Raw genomic sequence first — 22036 nt, forward strand, 5'->3', positions numbered from 1 at the left:
AGGGGTGCATTGCATTGTTGGATGTGGGTTATATGTGCCAGAGATGAAACTTGAGCACATGCCCCCCAGTATACCTCCACTGTGCTATATTCATGAATTAAACACAATAACACTGTTTCTTTAAAAACTATAATAAAAAAAAGAAAATACTTTGTTATATTCCCTTAAACAGTAATATTTCAAGTGACTTTTACATTTTACAAGATTGCTGTACCATATTTTCAATACTTAACACACGAAGAGCTATGTCGAGTCTCCCTCTATTGGCTGTCTAGGTTTTGATGCAGTAATTCAGCTTCACTCATAAGCTAAAAACCAGCCATACAAGAGATGTTAGAAAACCAGTAAAGCTCTACTAGCACAATGGGGTAGATTTTCTACAGGCAAGAGGCTAAACTTGCACGGGTGCTCAACCTGAGGCCCTCCAGCTGTTGCAGAACTACAAGTTCCATGAGGCATTCCAAGGCTGACAATTACAAGCATGACTCCCAAAGGGTGAGGCATGATGGGACTTGTTTTTTCCACAACGGCTGGAGGGTCACAGGTTGAGCACCCATGGGCTAAAGCAGGGGTAGGGAACCTTTTTGGCTGAGAGAGCCACGAACGCCACATATTTTAAAATGTAATTCCACGAGAGCCATACAATATGTTTAAAACTATTTTTTTTTTTTTTAATCGATTAATCGACTAATTTCAATTATAACTGTAATATCCACGTCATCTTCCCCACTGTAATATCCACATCTCCCCTACGATTGTCTGCTTGCTTACCACTACACAGGCAGGCAGATCCACGAGCAGTTGAGGCGGGTGATGACGACATCAGCACGCCGCTCACCTAGGCCGCCGGCGGGTGTACCAAGATGGCCGCAGCTCCAGAGCTAGGCTGAAGCTGCGGCCTTTCCTATGGGCTCAATCCACGGATCGGCACACCACACAATCTGCGGATTGAGAGGTGAGAGCCAGATGCAGCCATCAAAAGAGCCACATCTGGCTCGCGAGCCATAGGTTCCCTACCGCTGGGCTAAAGGCATACAACCCTGAGTGCAGTCTCTTTGTCCAGGGGAGTACAGCGTTACACATGCTTATAGAAGTAGCGACATAAACCCGCATACAGCTGTGTTAGGCCATTCGCTACTATATTTGGCTTTATGCAGCAGCTGTTTATCCCAATTTAAATGATACAACCTAGTGCACGAGGCCCTAAACTGGCCATACACCATACAAATTTCAGCCAGTGGGGTGCCCTGTCGTCACCCTCCTGCCTGACATTTGTCAATTGAAAAACTGATTGGATGCTGACGGTTTTCTGCCCAGCTTCTTCAGAGGCAGACGCTCTTCAGGTATAAATGAATAGCTGCAGCAGAAGATCTGTCCACACGTACTGCATAGGGTGGTTGGAGGAATTGTGTACGGCCAGTTTAGGACATGGTCTTTGTATAGCAGTCTTAAGCAGGAAGCGGAGCCTGAGCATGTAATGAAGAATAAGTCTAGGGCAGACACTGTCACCCACTCAACTGAACTTTGGGGAAACCCTTTTACTTACAGTTACTAAATGGAGATTTGGGGAGTTCCCTGACGACTCTCTGCACCTGAAAATGCCCCTACAAGTTTCTTACCAGTTTGTTGTTCTATGTCTAATGTGTGCACTTTGATTTAATGGAATGTGAGGGGGCTGGGTGGTGGAGTGAAACGCGTGGCATTTTTCTCTACGGTGAAGGCCCACAACCCCGCTGTGGTGTGCTCACAGGAAACACACTTGCAACCCAATTCTATATCCACACTTAAAAGCCACAGCTATCCCCACCCAGGTCCACTCTACCCACCCAGCTTACATGAGGGGTGTCGGCGTTCTTATTTTGCATGCTGTTTCCTTTCAGTTACTGCACTCCCCGATTGATGTTTAGGGACGGTACATTTTTCTACTATGCAAACTAGCAGGGTTGACATGTATTGTTGCAATATATTATATATATATATATAATATATATATATATATATATATACACACACGTCCCTCCACCCTTCTCCTTTAACAGCCTGAAATGTCAAGCACAATTTATAGCCTCATACTCCAACATCCCGATTTGGGTGTTGGGGCGATTATAACAATGTTATGGATAAGCAGATGGATACATTTTCACCCAGTGCTAGAGGCAATCCCCAGGCAGGGGGTCCTACCCCCTGTGCTCGATTCCTTCCAGAAATTGGCCTGCGAAATGTGTGGAGGGACCAAAATCCTAATGTGCACTGCTAGTCTTGCTACTGGGCATCCTACAAATGCCTCTCCCGCATAGACTTATGTCTGGGCAACAATTTGGAACATCAACTGGCTCCGTGATGTATGCTCCACGCAACATCTCAGACCACGCTCTCCTATGTGCTCACGTAGCCGTTTCTCCTAGCCATCAGCATAGGCTATGGAGGGTCAACCCCTTTTGGTTCACAATTTTCCCGGAATCTGATCCCATTCCCAAAGCTCTCACTGAATTCCTACACTTTTAATCAGGGCACAGCTAAGCCTACAGTGGTTTGGGATGCCCTGAAGGCTCATCTGAGGGGCTTAATTATCACGCAGATTACCGCTATTAAAGCTAAAAACCAAAGAGTGGGAGAAACCGGTAACGAGTGCGGCCGCTAAGGCGGAAGAGTTATTCAATGCTGCCCCCACCTCCGTGTCTGAGCGTAGATGGCATGAAGCGCAGGCCCTGTATCAACAGGTCTCCACTACTACAGCGGAGAACAAGAGATTCTTCCTGCAGCAAAAATATTTTAATGAGGGGGAAAACACTGTACACTTGCTAGCAATGATAGCTAAAGCCCAGCAGGGTACGACCCATATAGAGGCCCTCCAAAAGGTTGAGGGGGAAACAGTTGCTGACCAGACCCGAATTTCCGAAGTATTTTCACATCAATTCCGGGATCTGTACACGTCTAAAGTGCACTCCACACAAGAGGAGCTGGGTCAATTTGGGCAGCTGTCGGGCTTTGCCATAAACTGGCACAAGTTGGCTCTTCTACCGTTGGATCCTCTACCAGCGCTTTTGCCGGACGATGTATCTCACATACAGGTAGTCGCTTCAAATATTTGGGTATGGTGGTAACCGAGGACCCACGGGAATATATAACTTGAAACTTTTTAAGTATTGGTTTCAGATTTAAACACAAACATGCCAGTTGGTGTAGGTTACCGCGGTCAGTAACCAGACGTGAAAAACTCAAAGATGATTTGGCCTCAGCAACTACTGTACATTCTGTATAATGCCCTGATCTAGATACCACAGTATTGGTTCCGACGTATAGACTCGCAGTTCAGGGCCCTCATCTGGAGAGGTGGAGTGGCACGCATCAAACTTGCCACTCTGCAACCCCCCAAGGATCAGGGTGGAATGGCTGTTCCACACCCACAAATGTACTGTTTTGCAGCCCAAATTACAACATTTCACAGGTTGGGATCTTGAGACGGTTACAGACTCTTCCAGGGGGTTGCTCCTTGGCCCTGATACAGGCTACGCTGCCCTGTCCCATATGAAAATGGGCTTCCCAAGAGTCCTAATTGCCCCACAGTTCAGTAACTACTGCTGATGAAAATCTGGAAAGGGATTAAGAACACATTGGGACTGACTGGGTATCTCCGTCAAACGCCCATTTGGCAGAACCGCTTTTACTCAGATTTAGCTAAAATTGCTAAACCTCCAATCTGGGAAAGGGCGGGGATTCGATTCCTCAACAAAAGTACTCAATGACTATGTCCTAAAGCCATATCTTCAACTTCTGCGGGAATTCCCTGGGCTGAAAGGTCATCATTACCAATATATACAGCTACAGCATGCCAAGCGTTGCCAGTGTAGACAATCTAATCTGAAGCTAGAGAACTCTGCGTTCCTGGAATCTATTTACACTGACCCTGAAAAGAAAGGTATAATTTCCAGAATTTATACCCACCTACTATCACATGTACAAGCCCCTGACCTTTTACCCTGCAGGGAGGTATGGGAGCAAAATGTTGGCCCCACTGACGGTAAACAGTGGGATCAGATTCTGGGAGTGGGACCTTTAGTGTCAGTGTCTGTGGAGCAGAGGCTGTCATACCTGTTTATATTGCACCGAGTATACTGTACACCTGTACAGCTACATAAATGGGGTAGCCGGGCAGGGCCGGACTTACCATTGGGCTTGACTGGGCTCAAGCCCATGGGCCCCGCCCCCAATAGGGGGCCCTGCGGACCCAGCCAAGATACATAGCCGAGTGTACTCGGCTTGGCTCCGCTCACAGTCACGCCCAGTCCCTCCCTTTTAAATGTAAGTTTTTTCTTTTTCCTTAAAATTCCCTCCAAAACTTGGGGTGTGTGTTATACGCCGATAAATACGGTAATGTATAGAAGGTAGGGCCCGGAAGTGACTAAAGCCCAGGGGCCCCCACCACCCCAAGTCCTGCCCTGTAGCCGGGAGACTTCCATATGTCCAAAATTTCAGGCTCATCCAGGTAACCTCATCCATATGCTCTGGAGATGCCCCAAGCTGATGAGGTATTGGAAGAGAATTGTTTCCAAAATTAACAATGTACACCAAGTCAACTAGTGGTGGACCCGTTGACATGTCTGTTGGGGAATCTTAATGAGGAATTGTACTCCCCTTCAGTGTACATCGCCCTCACGAGGCTCTTATACCGAGCTAGGAATCTGATTCCCCCCGACTTTGGCTTTCAGGCCAGACCCCAAAGGAGGCACAGTGGATCCAAATAGTTAATACCATCCTCATCCGAGAAAAAAAAAATACCTATCATCATAGGAAATTGCCCCAAAAAAATGTATAAGCATCTGGAAGAGTTGGTTGAATTCCCCACAGATGGCCCTAGACAGGTTACCGATGGGATGGAGGGTTTTCTGCACTGACTTTAGATGCTCATATGGAAAAATGGGTGACTTGTCAGAAGTGATTTTCCTTTTCTATAGAACACAAAGTCTTGAATGTATACTACCAGCTGGGCTGACCTTCTCCTTTTAATTTTATTTTACTTTTCTGATTCTTGTTCTGTTTGATTGTTTGCAAAATACCCTCCAAGCTCTCTTGAGAAGGAAAGTGCAAGGCCCCTTTCACACATGCGGATGATATGTCCGTATTTCATCTATCCGTTTGCGGATGAAATACGGGCATACATTCATCCCTATGGGATAGCGGGTGTCTGCGGATGAACATCGTCCGCCTCCGCAACAGTTCCGATTCTGCAGACGGAGGAAAATCCTATTTTTCTATCCGTCTGCAGAGCGGATCGGATGAACACGGACAGACGGTCCGTGTTCATCCGATCCCCATAGAGGAGAGCGGAGAGCTGACGGGGCGGTCCCTGGCCAGTGTGCGGAGACCGCCCTGTCCGCCGCCGGCTCAGCGGGGACAACGGAGCGATCCCCGCTGAGCGAGCGGATCATCACGGGGCGGATCATTACTGATCCACCCCGTGTGAAAGAGGCCTAATGCTTCTCAGCCATATGATAGATGAGTTGGCTATACAGTTACTACCATTCATGTAATGCTATGAGGATTGAAACTCCTGTTTTCCATGGATTGTATACCTATGCAACTGCACCATGTAATGCCTGGCCTTCTATTCAATAAAAACCTATTTTATTGATTAAAAGAAAAAAAAAGAAAGGAGAATAAGGCTGCTGTCTATTCCACAGATACTATGTGCTTCCTAAACCATTAACACACCAATAAAATTATTACATGAAGCCGACTATGTAAATCCAGACTTGTAATTGGCAGCAAATCCTTTAAAATAATCCCTGTACCTTTCCGTCCCCCTCTATAATGTATCAGTGATACCCTGAACTCTGCAGCCTCCCTTCCTTCCTCTGCCAGGTCATAATGATGGGGTGTGAGATTGTGCCCTGCTAATGAAAGGATCTGTATCTTGGCCATAGTGATGAGAGCCCTCCTTGAAATTAATGGCACTGATTCACAGGATCTCAGCCGTCTCCTCCCTTCAATTTCTTCCGAGTATTTTTAGAATTCTCCCATGTTCAAAGAAAAGGGTGCAATGCATGGAGCAGTGGGTGAGATTTATACAGACTACTAATGGTTTTTAACCACTTGCTTACTGGGCACTTAAACCCCCCCCTCAGTCCCAGACCAATTTTCAGCTTTCAGCGCTGATGCACTTTGAATGACAATTGCGCGGACATACAACACTGTACACAAATGAAATTTTTATCATTTTTTTCCCACAAATAGAGCTTTCTTTTGGTGGTATTTAATTACAGCTCGGAGTTTTATTTTTTGCTAAACAAACAAAAAAAGATGCAAAAAAAAAAAAAAAAATCATGTTTTAATAGTTTGTTATAAAATTTTGCAAACGGGTCATTTTTCTCCTTCATTGAAGTGCGCTGATTAGGCGGCACTGGTGGGCACTGATGGGCTGCATTGGTGGGCACTGATAGGCTGCATTGGTGGGCACTGATAGGCTGCATTGGTGGGCACTGATAGGCTGCATTGGTGGGCACTGATAGGCTGCATTGGTGGGCACTGATAGGCTGCACTGGTGGGCACTGATAGGCATAGTTAAGGCGGCACTAATAGGCACAGATAAGGCGGCACCGATCGGCACAGATAAGGCGGCACTGATGGGCAAAGATGGGCACAAATAAGATTGCACGGATGGGTGGCACGGATGGGCACTGATAGGTACCACTGATAGATGGGACTGATGGGCACTGATAGGTGGCACTGATAGGTGGCTCTGATAGGTGGCACTGCTGGGCACTGATGGGCGGCACTGCTGGACACTGGTAGATGACACTGATGGGCACGGATATGTGGCACTGGGGTGCAGCACCTTTGAGGCAGATTGTGGGCACTGTGGGTGGCACTGTGGGCACTGCTGGGTGGCACTGTGGGCACTGCTGGGTGGCACTGACTTTTAATAAGTGTGGCACTGCAGGGGGCAGGTGGGCACTGGCAGGGGGCAGGTGGGCGCTAGTAGGGCTGGCCATGATCGGGACTGATGTCCCGATCACGGCCGCCGGTGATCAGCTTTTTTTTTTTCTCCTCGCGCTGTCAGCGCGAGGAGGAATAATAGCCGATTACCGGCTCCGTTATATCACATGATCAGCTGTCATTGGCTGACAGCTGATCACGTGATAAGGGGTCGGGATCGACCTCTTGCACGAATCCTTGATCAGGCGAGTCCCATGGACTCGCCGATCACAGGGCGCGCCGCGCGCGCCCCTCAGGGGGCGCGCAGGCCGCTCGTACACGGGACTACGTCTATTGACGTCGTCCCGGAAAAGGAGATCCGCGCTGTAGCCGTCATTTGGCTATAGCGCGGATCTCAAGTGGTTAAAAAGAAACACTTTTTCCATGTGATTAGGATCTACATGTCACATTGGGGGGAAGGAAGGGGTGACTGAGACATGTACACCAATCAGTCATCATTTTATCTGTTAGTGGTCATAAAGTTAACAACAATAACTATCTCATTACAATAGCATCTAAAGTCGGTGAGTGTGTGTGTGTATATATATATATATATATATATATATATATATATATATATATATATATATATACACATACATACATACATACATACATACACACACACACACACACACACACACACACACACACACACACACACACACACACACACATATACTAACACTATATTACCAAAAGTATCTGGCCGCCGTTGGCTTTTACACACACACACAAACTCTAATGGCATCCCAGTCTTATGCTCTGTACACACGGTCGGAAATTCCTACGGAAAAGGTCCGATCAGATTATATTGTTGGAAAATCCGATCGTCGGTGGGCTCTATCGGAAAATTGTAGATCCTGCTCTCTCTTTTTTTCCGTTTGCCCGTTGGAATTCTCTACAAACGATCGGAAAAAGTCAGATCGGATTTTGTTGTCGGACCAAGTGCCACGCATGCTCAGATCAATTTACGAGACCAAAGCTATTGGCTACTAGTCTCTATGTAGTCCCGGCGTACGCAACGAACGTCACCACGTTCCGAAACGATCGGATTTTCCGACAACTTTGTCTGACCGTGTGTATGCAACACCAGTTTTGGACAAAATCCGTCTGAAAAAAAATCAGACGGATTTTGTGGTCGGAATGTCCGACCCGTGTGTACAAGGCATTAGTCAAACATTCCCATAGACACACTCCTAAACCTTGTGGACAGACTGCCCCGGATTGCCCCAATTCACTTCGGAAATAAATCTGGGAGCATTAAGAAGATCAATAATACCAACTGATTATATTTATATGTTTCTGCACAAAAATTCTCTTCCCAATCAAACCAATCCATGGGGGGGTTATGCATTTAGTTGCAGCCGGCCTTTAAAGCTGAACTCAAGACACAAAAATCACAATGTAAATACACTTTGTGTGTGCCGAATGCCTTTGCAAACCCAGGTAATATCTTGCAGAATTTGTGGTAACACCCTTACTGTGCTGTGCATAGTCTATGCAGACAGCAGATATGTGGGAGGGACCCAGCAGGCTCCACCTACTACATGCTGCCTGCCAGAAAAAAACAGGAGGGGCGGAGACAAGCAGTCTCTCTGCCATTTCCTCTGTGTTGCATCACAAATGTAGGAGTGCCACTGTGATAAAAACACATCTCTTCCAGTGTGGTGAGATGTTTGTGTTTGTGTCAAATCGAATTACTGTTCAGTTCACCTGTAAAGCATTAGACTTAGAGTCCCATGAATTATGGGATATGTAGTTTGCAGTCTAGGAACTGACACTTTCTGTGAAGAGACAGAGGTTATGCATTAATATGCTACATGGCACTGCACCAGGGCCGTCTTTAATATTAATTGGACCCTGGGCAAAAAAATGTCTTGGGGCCCTTGGGGCCCCCCCCACCCCCCAATGCGATTCCACCCTCCGCCTGCTACAATAAATAGCAGCTAAACTTAAAATCAATTTACTGCATCAGGCAGCAGTTGCGATTGGTTGCCAGCTGTTACAGCATATCATTACTGCTTACTGACTGGTTGCTAGAGGTTACAGGACACATTACGGCTCACTGATTCGTTGCTAGAGGTTACAGGACACATTACGGCTCACTGATTAGTTGCTAGAGGTTACAGGACACATTACGGCTCACTGATTCGTTGCTAGAGGTTACAGGACACATTACAGCTCACTGATTCGTTGCTAGAGGTTACAGGACACATTACGGCTCACTGATTCGTTGCTAGAGGTTACAGGACACATTACGGCTCACTGATTCGTTGCTAGAAGCTACAGCAAATGATTTCGGCATGTTAATTGGTTGATAGAGATTACAGTAATACTGCTCACTGACTGGTTGCTAGAGGTTATAGCACATCATCTCCTCACTGCAGGGGGCATGATTTACATATCAATGCCACCAGCCACAGCCGTTTACTTATGAATTGCGCCGCTATTTACATACGAATGCAGGTAATTTACATGTAAACACAGGGTCTGCGGGTGAGTCATCTGTACACAACAATAGGGTATAGCAGGGCAGCATTAGTACCAGCACATCACACTGAGATATCGGAACACAGCATGGGACAAAAAATTTAAGGGACAAGGGAATTTAAACCAGGATATTTGGCAAGTATGAGGCAGCTGCTTTGGGTCCCACAACAATGACAGGGCCCAGGGCAGCTGCCCCTTTTGCCCTGCCTTAAAGACGGCCCTGCACTGCACATTGCGAAAGAGAATGAGGATGACCTAATCTGCTGCTCCTTCATTGTCCAATAAAGAGGCTGGTAAAATCTACACAAGAGGATATCAGAAAATAAGATTTCACTGTGTGGCAGGTTCCACTTTGATAGCAAAGAACCTGCAGGACTGGGAGGATTTTGGAATTTCTGCCTCATGTTACCAGCAGGGTTTCCAAGATTACAGACAGAAGGTAGTGCGGTGGACTGTAGTGCACCTGTAAAGCAGATTTTTTATTTAATTCCAGGCATGGTATATTTTCACATATTTACATTGGTCCAGTTTGGACCAATGTAACTATGCATATGCCATACGTGGCCAATGCCCATGGAAGCTGAAAGCAGACACCACTACTCCAGTGATGTCACTTGCTTCCAGTGTCCTGTGCTGAGCGGCCACCCCGATGCATTGCGGATACAGGAGGTCAGCTGCCCAGCATGGGCACCATTCAGAGAATGCTTTGCATTTTCTGAATGAATCGAAAGTATTCTCTGATTGGATTAGAAGGGGTGCTTGATGTCACCACCCTGCCTCTCCTCCAATCAGGGAATCTTTTCTATTCATTCATAAAGTGCAAAGGATTCCCTAAAAATGGTGCCCAGCTGACTACCTGTATCCATAACACATCAGGCCAATGGTTCAGCAAAGGATCCCCATGACTAAGCTCCAGGGGGGTGAAGTGAAACGCATTGGGGCGTGGCTTGATGGGAGCCCAGGCTGAGGTTGTTTCGTCCACCATCACATCACATGCATAGAGCTGCGGCATCGGAGATTCGTTCCTTCCTCTCTCCAGTGTTCAGCAAAGGACTCGGAAGCAAGTGGAGATCACTGGAGTAGCGGTGTCTACTTCGCCGATTTCCAGCTTCCGGGGACATCAGCCAGGTACAGTATATACATAGTTACGTTGGTTCAAGTTGGGCCAATGTAACTACCGTATTTATCGGCGTATAACAGGGATATGCAATTAGCGGACTTCCAGCTGTTGCAAAACTACAAGTCCCGTCATGCCTCTGCCTCTGGGTGTCATGCTTGTGGCTGACAGAGTCTTGCTATGCCTCATGGGACTTGTAGTTCTACAACAGCTGGAGGTCCGCTAATTGCATATCCCTGGCGTATAACATGCGCCAGCGTATAACACGCACCCCAAGTTTAGGAGGGAAATTTAAGGGAAAAAAAAATACATTTAAATGCCCATCAATGCAGCCTTGTCAGTGTCCATCTGAAGCCTTGTCAGTGTCATTTGCAGCCTTGTCATTCAGCCTGTCCTCATTGTAGCCTTGCCTTTTATTTTAAAAAATGGCGCCGCCGAGATGTCCTGTGTATCTCGGCGGCGCCCGGTAGTTCTCGGCCGCCTTCGGCCCTCCAAGGCGGCTCTCGGCCGCCTTGGGCCGAGAGCGGGCGAAAGCCGCCGAGTACTGCCGAAGGCAGTTTTCGGCCGCCGAGAAGGGCCGAAGGCGGCCGAAAGCCGCCGAGAAGGGCCGAAGGTGGCCCAGAGCCCAGAAATCGCGGAGGATCGGCATATAACACGCACCCGCGATTTTCCCCTGATTTTAAGGGGAAAAAAGTGTGTGTTATACGCCGATAAATACGGTATGTAAAAAATATACCATGCCTGGATTTCTTTTTTAAACAAACTTCTGTCTCAGTAATTAGTAGTTTCCTTCAGAAGTTTCTAACTGTATTGACCCCTGATCTGTCCACAGTGTTTTATGCCCCAGACCACATACAAGTTCTGTGATAGTGAAGATTAACTTATTCAGCTTCACTGTGATTGATTTCACTGCCAACAGCTTGTCAGGTTGCTTCGCACATAGAGAACCTGGAATGAAGTAGCCCTGTGTCCCACGGTGGCTATTCCCCAGATAATGCCTTCTACAGGGAAACGCGTTGGGAGGAGACAGGAGCTGTGACACCACTGCTTTCCGTACCTTCTGGCGCACCCTGCGGTCGGATCCTTCTTTCCTTGTTTTTTACAAATTTTTTGTTAGTACAATTGCTTTATTTTAAATAGATGTTTTTTGGATGTATTGCATAATGAGTCTTCCCTTTTCTTACACATATACCATGGTCAGAGATTAAAAGAAAGCTCACCCGAGGCTTGACATATATGTGTGGACTCGTGGGACGCCCATCGTTGAACTCACGATTTATTCCCGATTAGTGCTGGCATTAATGAGATTCGGGTGAATGAAGGGTGATGATCATGAGACTCCGGTAAGAGGCTGATTTTGTATGATCACTGTTGGAGCACAGATGCACTTTATGAATTTGTTAATTATTATACACTGGGAGTAGTGCACCTTTATTTTTGTTTGAAAAACAATATGGACACTTTGTTATAATTTGAGTAAATCTTTTTTGGACACTTGTTTGATTTGCAAATTGTATCAACAAGTATTCATTGAATTAGTATGGTTAAGATAAAATATGTGAATATATCTGATTCTAGTAAACAAACATTGCTATTTTGTATTGATTTATCACTTAAGGCACATTTGTGTAGAAATGTATTTTCTGTCAATAGACAAACGCAACTTTTTTATCACGTTTTTTTATTACTTTTTCCATATTTGTGAATTTTAAAAGTGCAGCAGTCTGTTTTTTTTTTTGTTTTTTAGTGCGAGGTTTACCCCATATACATTTTACTTCCCCAAGATTACACAGATTCCAGGGCACATGCAATTCTTCGCCCCCAATCTGTACTCCCTTGTGCGAGGACACTGGCCGGAGACCCAACCCTTCCACCTTCTTGTCTTGACTAAGCCCTTGTACACACGGTCGGAGAATCCATCGGAATGTGTCCAATCGGACCGCGTTGTCGGATAATCCGACTGTGTGTGGTCTGCATCGGACTGAATCCGTCTGAATATCCGTCGGACCCAATTTTCCAACTTGTTGGAAATATTTTCCGACCAACTGGGCCGATCGGACATACTCCGATCATGTGTAGAGAATTTTGATCGGATCAAGTGCCACGCATGCTCAGATCAAATTCCTACATCAAAGCTATTGGCTACTAGCCTGAATGTAGTCCCATCGTAACGAAATTACGTCATCACGTTCTGAATGATCGGATTTTTCGACAACTTAGTCCGACCGTGTGTATGCAACAGTTTCGGACAAGATCCGATGGACAAAATCCGACGGATTTGGTTGTCGAAATCTCCGACCGTGTGTACAGGGGCTAAGCCTGGTGCTCATCCCCCTCACTTCCAGGGGTAATCACATCCCGAGCCTGCATTTACTTTCAGGGCGCTATAGCCAGATCTAGACAGATAATGCTTTTCTCAAAACTCCCCAGATATTGGCTGTGAATAACATTTCTTGCTCAAACATTCACATCAAGGATAGGTCTGTCTTCTAGCTGATCTGGTTTAATGTTCTTTATTGACTGAAGTTAAGAAGTAACATAACAGTCCATATATCGGTCAATCAATTAGGTTATCCAAATATTGGCAGCCGTAGCTTTAAGCTGCTGCATGCTCGGAGAGGTTATTGTCTCTGGCTCAAGATAGAAATTATTCTGCCATCTCCTCTTTCTATCTACTCCCTCATTAACCCCTTCTCTCTGGAGGGGAGTACCAAGGAAAGAACCAAGTCCACTATGCCTTCCCTTTAGCTCAGTCTTTATGCAGGTGCCAATTACCTTCTCCCTAGATGTCCAAAAGGGGAGACCCCCCCCCCCCACTCCCCCAAATAAGGGAGAGCAAAAGCACCATAGCAGGCTGGCCCTCTTCTCTAGCTCTCCAAGTGTCCCCCCCACCGGTAGCCTCACCTACCTATATAATGACTCCTAGAATCCTCCATTTAGGAGGAGCAAACCTTAAAAGGGGCCTACCCCATCTTTACCTGCCTACAAGCTTGTACATTCATAGTATGAATGTGTCGGCTTTCATCTGAGGATTCTCAAGCACGCATTTTGCTAAACTGATCAGGGAATTAAACGTCTCCCCACAGTAAAAAAAATAAAAATAAAAAAATCTCGCACAGTTCCCCTATGTCAGTGAACAACTGCTGTGGCTGGTGGGAGGGAACACGGAACACGGAGCACTGGAAATGGGTGCCATTCCTTCTACTTAAAATTTGGATGGGGTTCCACTTTAGTTTTCTATAGATTCTAGATCTTGGGGATTCATTCTTATTCTTCTCCAAGTGACTTTTTATCATCAAGACAAAAATGTAAGGGAAATCAAATTTTTTTGGCATGCGTCACCACAAGAAGAAGTATAGAAAAATCTGCCATTGGAGGCACTTGTTTCCAGCAATGACTGTCAAAGGCAGGATTTTCAATAACATTGGGGTTATTTCATAGTTACATAGTTAGTAAGGTTGAATAAAGACACCAGTCCATCCAGTTCAATCTGAGTGAGTGTCTACAATTGTCCCTATCCCTGTACATTGTACACTCACATTGGTCCCTACCCTCAAGGAGCCCACAATCCAAGGTCCCCATTCATATACTAGGGCCAATTTTGGACAGAAGCCAATTAACCTACCGGCATGTCTTTGGAGTGTGGGAGGAAACCAGAGTACCCGGAGGAAACCCACGCAGGCACAGGGTGAACATGCAAACTCCAGGCAGGTAGTGTCGTGGTTGGAATTTGAACCAGCAACCCTTTTTACTGCTAGGCGAGAGTGCTAACCACTACACCACTGTGCCGCCCATTTCCTTTTGCTTACTGTTATAATTCCGGCACAGTAAGTGGTGGGAAGTTCCCTTGTAGGGATATACATAGTAATTTAAAAATCTGACAGAGGTTCAAATTCTTCCCAAATTAAACCAAAACTAGTTTAAAATTAAGTTCTACTTCAAGTGTTATGTGGCCAAGAAGCATGTGGCCAAGAAGCACATGTCTCACCAATGTGTTTCCATGTGTCGAACAGAGGCTTGGATGAACAGTGGACATTGGTGTGTTTTCTCATGTAGGGCAGCCCATTGAAATCAATGGGTTGCCATAAATCCAAACCTAAGAGATGCATGGCCGTTTTCAAAAACTTTGCGGCACCAAAAAGCATGGTACTATGTTGCCACGCAAACGAATAGCCAGATTTGTGGGAGACCCATTAGGTAATGGGTACTGCAAAAGAGATTTCATTGAGGGAATGCACATGATTTTTCAATGCACAACGCGCAAGTGTGAACGCAGCCTAGATCAAGATTTAATGAATAAAATTATAATGAGGGAAACCGTGTTTGCAGTTGCTATTGTTTCTAGTTCTTCCTCCGACACTGCTCTTTGTCTGTAATGACCCTGGAGGAGCCACAAGCCAATGACAGCCCCCTTAGTGACCCCCAGATTTCATCAGTTACATATAACACAATTGAACCGAGGACTACAAGAGTAATGTCTCCTTTCATAAATCAACAGCCAATAGGATACAAGTCACACTGTATTGATCACTTAATTGATATCATATGGGGTATTTGTTGACGTTATCTCTTCTCAGCTGTGGACACAATGAAATCAATGAGTCTCGCAGGCCGTGCAAGTCCTCACAATTACACAGCTCAGATCACTGCCCCCTCTGTGTACATTATGCTTAGAAGTCAACTCTCCCAGGTAAGTGACTGCAGGTTGACTGCTGCCAACACATAAGGGTAGCGCTTTTAAAATCAATAGTCTAAAAAAAAAAGGTGGTAAGAATCTGGAGCCATCATTGTCTACCATACTTCCCCAATAACAAGGCAACATTAAAGCGGAGGTCCACCCTAAAATGGACCTTCCGCTCATCGGAATCCTCCCCCCCTCCGGCGCCACAATTGGCACCTTTCAGGGGGGAGGGGGTGCAGTTACCTGGATAATCCAGGTAACTGCACCCACTTCCGGGATAGCTCTCTGCGGAAAGGGGCGTAGATTACGCCCCTTTCCGCAAGTGCCCGCCCCCTTCCGCAAGTGCCCCGCTGCCTGCTGGGAAACACACAGATCCCAGAGGCAGCGGGGACCTTCCTTATTGCGCAGCGCGGCTCGCGCATGCGCAGTAGGGAACCGGGAAATTAAGCCGAAAGGCTCCATTTCCTGATTCCCATACCCAAGATGGCGGCGGCAGCACCTGAGTGACGACCTAGAGATCGGCTTCGGGTGCTGACATCGCGGGCGCGCTGGACAGGTAAGTGTCACTATTTTAAAAGTCAGCAGCTGCAGTATTTGTAGCTGCTGGCTTTTAAAAAAAAAAACGCGGAGTCCTGGCGGACTCCCGCTTTAATGTCACTTGTCTCAAGTGAATATAGAAGTGGTTGTAAACCCTTACAAACCACTTTGACCTACAGGTAAGCCTAGATTAAGGCTTACCTGTAGGTCCAAGAGATATTTCCTAAACCTATACGGTTTAGCAGATATTTGCCGAAAGACAGGGACCGCTGTCTACGGACTACTAATGGACTACTATGCAATGCGATGCAATGCGATGCACAGTAGTCCATTATGCTTTATGAATTTGAGGTCTTTTTAAAGAGGAAGTAAACCCTGATGGGTGTTACTTCTTCTTCGATTCCCTGCAAAGGTAAAGTAAGTAGCCCATTTATGAGAATATAGCTATATCTAATCACTAGAGACCAATTACATCACCAAGACTTCATATTTATGAGAACAAAGCCTATCCAACCACTAAAGGCCAATGAAATCGCTGACATTTCATATTCATGAGAACATTCTATCCACCCACTGAAGACAAAATGTCATCACCAAACACTTCATAACGAATGGACAAACCGTGTTTCATGTATATAAATATAACGTGTCAGTGATGTCACTGGTTTCTGAGAATGCAGCACATACATTCATTAGAGACCAGTGACATCACCGATTCTTCAAATTATACTGGGGCCCATCCAATTACTACAAATTGCCAGTATTAATTTACAAAAGATAAGCGACTTTCCAATGCACAATATTTATGAAACCACAACCGATTCGATCACTAGTCTAACGCTACCCCCGCAGGAGCTGCTTACATATGTTTAGTCCCGTACTCTGCTTCTCAACCCCAAAAAAAATAGCCTCGGCCCCCCGGCACACCTGGCAATCGTGTATGTGCAAGGATCAATGAACCCACACACGTTATGATAAAACACAGAAATGATCTTTACTGCAGTATTTCTGTGGAAAAGGGCAACAGATAATGACAGTATATATTCAAGAGCAATATAGCTCAATACTGTATTCAGGCTGCTTTCATGGGATTCCAAACCTGAGAATGTCCCCAAGAGCCAAGGCAGACTTAAACAGCAAATAAATCACAATATGACACTTTATATTGGATCAATTACCTCTACTCAAATTTGGCTCTAAGAGTCCAGGCAGGAGGAGAGCAGAAGACTGACCCTCTATGTCAGACCTTTCTCTCCTGTTCCCTGACACCACAGGCCCAACTACAAACACCGTACCCAGTTCTACTTTAAGTGGCTGGTTAAAGGACAATGGTGTCTGTATACAGTGTCTCTGTATCTGAATGGTCTTGTGTTCTGTGGCACTACAGGTGGTAGCAAGGTGAGCAATGATGTCTGCCCATCTGGCTTTATGAACACTGTATGCAAAGTAAAATAAGCATCTGGGCCTGACTGCAGGATTTGGTGAGGGGGGGCACTTGCCCGTTTGCAGAAAATGAAGACACTGCACACAAACAAATGTCCTGGAAATGGGCAGGCTCTTTTGGTGACCCAACTGGTCACCTCAGACTGGAATGCTTCACCACCGTCAATGCACGTGTGCCTGGATGTGCACCTGGGATCCCCCTCTCTCAGGCTGGATGTCCCTGACTGGCTGTGGAGCTTGTAAACGAACTATGGACTGACCCAGGAGGCAACACCTATCCTGACTCCAGTCTTTTCTCCTGCCTCATGGTAACTGAATCTCCTCAGACAACAAGATGGAGTCTTTGGTTCTCTGCTTCCTAGAGCAGGCTGGCTTTTATAGTTCCTGCCTCCATAGAAGGCTATGGGGAAGTCTGGTATAGGGACTACATATCCCAGAATCCTTTGCAGCCATTCTTCTCACTATTTATTGGCTCTTCCATTCGGCCCCTCTCATTGGTTCCCTCTGCCTGCCAATAGGAAAAACAGGAGAGAGGGGACAGAGTGGGTGGCCGTTGCTATGCGAGTGCTACTCGCATTAATATGCAGTCAATAAAGAGAAAAAGGAGGGGGGGGAATTGCCCCCGCAGAAGCTGAAGGGCAAGCTCTTCCTTTGTGAAGAGCCTGTGTATGCACAGCGGCCAGCTTGTTAGGGCATGGGAGAAGTGACCTGCTACACTGGAAACCAGTGACACCACTGATACTTCGTATTCATAAAAGGGCAGCCTATCCATTTATTGGAGACCAGTGACATTATCAAAACGCTACACACTCATGAGAACGTAGCCTATCCATTTACAAAAGACAAGTGACTTTACCAACACAATAGAGATCACTGACACCTTATTTTCATGTGGATGCAGTCTATCCATTCACCGGAGACCAGCAACATCTTGATAATTTATATTCACAGTAAGACAGCCTATCCAGTCACTAGATCCCATATTCATGAGGACGCAGCCTATACTCTCACTAGAGGTCAGTGACATCACTAAGGTGCTACGTATTCATGAGAACGTAGCCTATCCATCTACAAAAGACAAGCAACTTTTTCAACACTAGTAAAGGAATGGGTTTGTAATCCCATGAATACAATGTGTTTAAAAAGTTGCTTGTCTTTTGTAGATGGATAGGCTACATTCCCATGAATACGTAGCACCTTAGTGATGTCACTGGTCTCTACAAAGACAAGGGACTTTACCAACACAGTAAACTGTTAGGCTGCTTTCACACTGGGGCGGGAGCGGCGTCGGCGGTAAAGCGCCGCTATTTTTAGCGGCGCTTTACTGTCGTTTTAGCGGCGGTCTGTGGGCGCTAGCGGGGTGGTTTTAACCCCCGCTAGCGGCCGAAAAAGGGTTAAACCCGCCCGCAAAGCGCCGCTACAGCGGCGCTTTGCCGGCGGCATTGCCGCGGTGTCCCATTGATTTCAATGGGTAGGAGCGGTATAGGAGCGGTGAATACACCGCTCCTTCACCGCTCCAAAGATGCGGCTAGCAGGACTTTTTTCACCGTCCTGCCAGCGCATCGCTCCAGTGTGAAAGCCCTCCGGCTTTCACACTGGAGGGAAAGGGGCCGGTTTTTTTCAGGCGCTATTTTTAGCGCTGTAACGCCTGAATACCGCCCCAGTGTGAAAGCAGCCTTAGGCTACATTCTCATGAGTATGAAGTGTTATGGTGATGTCACTGTAATCCAGTGAATTGATTGGCTGCATTTAAAAAAATATATGAATGGTTAATAAGGTCATTGGTCTCCAGTGAATGGACAGGCTCTCATAGCATAATTGTAAATGGTGACATCACCAAAATGCTTCATAGTCAAGAAAACCTAGCCTATTTACAAATAAGTGACTTTACCAACACATCATAATTATGCTATGAGAGCCTGTCCATTCACTGGAGACCAATGACCTTATTAACCATTCATATATTTTTTTTAATGCAGCCAATCAATTCACTGGTAAACAGGGACATCACCATAACACTTCATACTCATGAGAATGTAGCCTAACAGTTTACTGTGTTGGTAAAGTCCCTTGTCTTTGTAGAGACCAGTGACATCGCTGAGACCTCAATTTGAAAAGGGCAGTCTATTCATTCACCGGAGACTGGTGACATCACCAAAATACTTCATACTCATGAGAATGTAGTCTGACCATTTACAAAAGAAAAGTGACTTTACCAACACAGTAGAGACCAGTGACATCACCGACACCTCATTTACATTAAATGATGCAGTCTATCCATTCAGCAGAGACCTGTAACATCCCTGATACCTCATATTCATTGGAAGGCAGCCTATCCATTCTCCAGAGACCAGTAACATCCCCAATACTTCAAGAGGAGCTGCACCTAAAAAAAAAATATTAAAAGCCAGCAGCTACTAATATTGCAGCTGCTGACTTTTAATAAAATCACACTTACCTGTCCCAGGGTCCAGCGATGTCGGCGGCAGATGCCGAGCGATCGCTCGTCTCGCTGCTGCCACCGCCGCCATCCTCTGTCAGGGAATCGGGAAGTGAAGCATGACGACTTCACTGCCCTGTTCCCTACTGCGCATGCGCGAGTCGCGCTGCGCGTCTCTTATGGTCCCCCGCTGTGTCTCTGGGAACTGTGTGTTTCCCAGAACACAACGGGGGGGCGGGGCGTCTGCGGGGGTCTGCGGCGGTCTGGCCGGAAGTGTGTGCAGTTACCTGGATTATCCAGGTAACTGCACCCCCCTCCCCCCTGAAAGCTGCCGATTGTGGCACCGGGGGGGGGAGGGATCAGATTAGTGGAACTTCCCCTTTAGGGTGAAGAACCGCTTTCATATTAGGGCGGCACAGTGGTGTAGTGGTTAGCACTCTCACCTAGCAGTAAGAAGGGTCGCTGGTTCAAATCCCAACCACGACACTACCTGCCTGGAGTTTGCATGTTCTCCCTGTGCCTGCGTGGGTTTCCTCCGGGTACTCCAGTTTCCTCCCACCCTCCAAAGACATGCAGGTAGGTTAATTGGCTTCCGTCCAAAATTGGCCCTAGTATATGAATGGGGACCTTAGATTGTGGACTCCTTGAGGGTAGGGACCGATGTGAGTGTACAATGTACAGGGATAGGGGTAGACACTCACTCACGTTGAACTGGATGGACTGGTGTCTTTATTCAACCTTACTAACTATGAAACTATATTCATGGGAAGGCAGCCTATCCATTCACTGGAAACCTATGACATCATTGACACCTCATTTTTCAAGAGGATGCAGCCTATCCATTCACTAGAGACCAGTAACATCCCTGCTACTTCATATTTATGAGAAGGCAACCTAGCCATTCACTAAAGACAACTGACATTGCTTACACTTCACATTCATGAGGATGCAGCCTATCCTCTCGCTAGAGGCCAGTGACATCACTGAGATGCTTCGTATTCATGAGAATGCAGCCTATCTATTCATTTCTCCCTCTAGGCAGTCGGTTAATGCGAGAACAGCCTGCTACTGACTTACTGCTCCCCGCCTGTTGTCCCCGCAGGCAAAGAGTTAATGCAATTTGCAGCTCTGTTGAAAAAAAAAAAAAAGCCTCTGAAAAAGGTTCAAGCGTGATGGGAAAAGCTGCTTTGTTCTAGAGGAACTTTATATCAGAAGGTAATTTGTGACTGTTTTAAGTGGCTGTGGCAAGGATGAAACCCACAAGCTATTAGTGAAGAAGAAAAATGAAAGAAAAAGAAAAAAACGAGAGAGAAGAGAAGAGAAGAGAAGAAATGGCTTTTATGTTTGGAATGAGACCTCACGTGTTCTAAGGAATATCTGCAAGGGGGGGTCATTTCCAACAATATTCCATACTATAAAAACAGTAAAAGTCTTACATGGAAAATAAAGTCTTACCGATTTCTTTTAGCCACATATGTGAACGTGATTGGGTTTATTTAAATAATCTCATCAGTGAGTGTTAATGTTTTGCATCCTATACAGAAGGATGAGGTTTTCAATTATATAATTATGCGGGGGCAGCTATATTGCATGTGTTGTCTCTGCGTCCTGATTAGTAAAGCACAGTGACTGTGCTTTACTATTCCCCGCCTAGTGCAAGGCTAGTTAGGTGGGGTCTAACTGAAAAGAAAAATGCTAACCAGCTGATTTCAGCGCAGACAACCTGCTGTCGCTTGTTCTGGATACAGAGGCTGGATGAAGGAGAGGATTTGTGTATGGAATGACAAAGGGTCATGTCAAATATGGAACAGCAAGGCAAGCAAAATCATACAATAAAAACAACCTTCATGTATGTAAACGCTGCAATAAAAATACAATAAAACAGTCAAATTAATCGTTCTTATATCACTATAGTTGCCCATTATAGCAGATATTTAAATACATTAAAAGTTAAACACGGGTAGGCAACCTTTTGAGCACAATGTGCCGAAAAATATTTTCAAAGAAATTGAAAGTGTGAAGTTGAGAGTGCTGATTTTTTTAACAAAAAAATGTCAATCACAAAAAGGATTTTTTATAAAGCAAATGGTGTAAACTACTTGAGCAGTAGTGAGAAATTAACATCCTGCATTCTCATGCCTCAGATCAGCCCCAATTCATGTACCTTCACACCTCAGATCACTGTCCCCCCTTCAAATCTGTTTCACCACTGTACCCCCCAGCACATCTGTCCTACCACTGAAACCCCCTGCATGGCGTTTTTGAGCTGTAACAGGCACGGTCGTTTTTAAGCTCCAAAAAAAAACCAAGGACCAGCGCCTTCAGAGGCTCCAGCGTTAGAGCAGTTTTG

The 22036-nt window shown here is 45.8% G+C and overlaps 1 protein-coding gene across 10 annotated transcripts in view; it reads right to left on the reverse strand.

Annotated features, from left to right (window-relative positions):
- The window catches only part of CACNA1B (calcium voltage-gated channel subunit alpha1 B), a 495135-nt gene that overhangs the window by 443228 nt on the left and 29871 nt on the right, over window positions 1-22036 (reverse strand). The gene's annotated exons all lie outside the window — the stretch shown is intronic.

The sequence above is a fragment of the Lithobates pipiens genome, unplaced genomic scaffold (assembly GCF_037356315.1).
Source record: "Lithobates pipiens isolate NorthernLeopardFrog02 unplaced genomic scaffold, aLitPip1_a1.2 Scaffold_11, whole genome shotgun sequence".
Classification (NCBI taxonomy): Eukaryota; Metazoa; Chordata; class Amphibia; order Anura; family Ranidae; genus Lithobates; species Lithobates pipiens.